We start from the raw sequence: 1476 nt of genomic DNA, 5'->3' as shown, positions 1-1476 counted from the left end.
GCATCAATTAAAGGAAATGGCTTAGAAGGTTTCATTAACGAAGATCGTAAGTGTCCTGAACAATTTATTTCTTTTGAGAAAACCTAGAGTTAAAAATTCATCTAGAAATAGATTTAGATAAATGAATCCAGAGTTCACAACTTGGATCAAGACTAATCAACTCTCTTAAGCTAGATGATGTCATTAATTCAGTAGAATATGCTTTTAACTAGGATCGATTGTGCAACCTCAAAATAGGTTTGGGAATCACTTACCAGTGTGTTTATCTCTCGATCTCAAACTACAGTTCAAACTCTTAGAATGTAGATCCAAACTATTAAGAAAGGATCACTGAATTTGCTGATTACTTTACTAAGATCAAACATATAGCAAATACGTTATTTTAACTAGAAAGGCAAATAAGTTGAATGATTTTGTCATGCATGTTTTAATTGGACTTGATTCTTCAAATTATAAGACTACTGCTTTAAAATTTTAATGGAGGCTTTAAACTTAATCAATGCTAGCATGATGGAGGAAGGTCTTTTAATGGCCCAGACTGAGGGTTTGGGCTTAATTTTGACAACATTTGTCCACTAAGGAGTTTTGGTTTAAGGAAATATGGTGCACCCTAATCACACTTTGGTGCTCTTTCTACGTACTACTCCTTAATCTTGGTTTATCTCTTTTTGTATATGTTATTGGGAATGGTCTTAATTTCTTTATTGTTTCTACTTCCTCCAACTCCAACTCTAACTCCTGAACTTGTTGAAGCTATTTCTTGGTAAATTGACAGTGGAGCCATAAATCAGATCACTAATGATTTAAATAATCTTCTTCTTTCAAGCTTATATTAATTATGCAAATTATTTGTTAGTAATGGACATGCATTATATATTAAACATATTGGATTAGTTATGCTTGACACTAATACTTCTAACTCTTTATTTCTTAATCAAGTCTTATATGTCCCACATATTACCAAAAGCTTGCTCAATATTTCCAAACTTCTAGCCGATAATCATGTTATTATTTGAATTTTGTGGCAATCTATGCTTTATCAAAGCTAGGAGCACAAGGATTACCTTACTTGAAAGAGTTGCTAAAGATGGCTTATAAAGAGTTCAAAATCTCTCATCCCAGTTCACTGCAGTAAATTCAGCTTTCCTTAGTCATGTTCTTTTAAATAAACCTGAGTTACTTTTTGCCTCCTGTTTTGTTTCTCCTTCTAAAGGTTCAGTTATTGTCAATTCTTCTAAATAAAATAAAAGGCTATGTTTGTTTATTTCTACAATGAAGTCATTTGATGTTAATCTTTTTCGTAGAAGGTTAGGCTATCCAGTAGTTTATACTCTTAAAACTATACTCTAATCTCATAATGACTTTAATGGTTTCAATAAAGTTTGATAATTTGCATTTCTGTAGTGCATGACAATTTAGCAAATATCATATATTGCATTTTGACTCAGTTAAAACTAAAACAATAGCACCTTCACA

Source organism: Citrus sinensis, chromosome 3 (assembly GCF_022201045.2).
Source record: "Citrus sinensis cultivar Valencia sweet orange chromosome 3, DVS_A1.0, whole genome shotgun sequence".
Taxonomy (NCBI): Eukaryota; Viridiplantae; Streptophyta; class Magnoliopsida; order Sapindales; family Rutaceae; genus Citrus; species Citrus sinensis.
The sequence above is the reverse complement of the archived record's forward strand: the minus strand, read 5'-3'. Positions refer to the sequence as shown.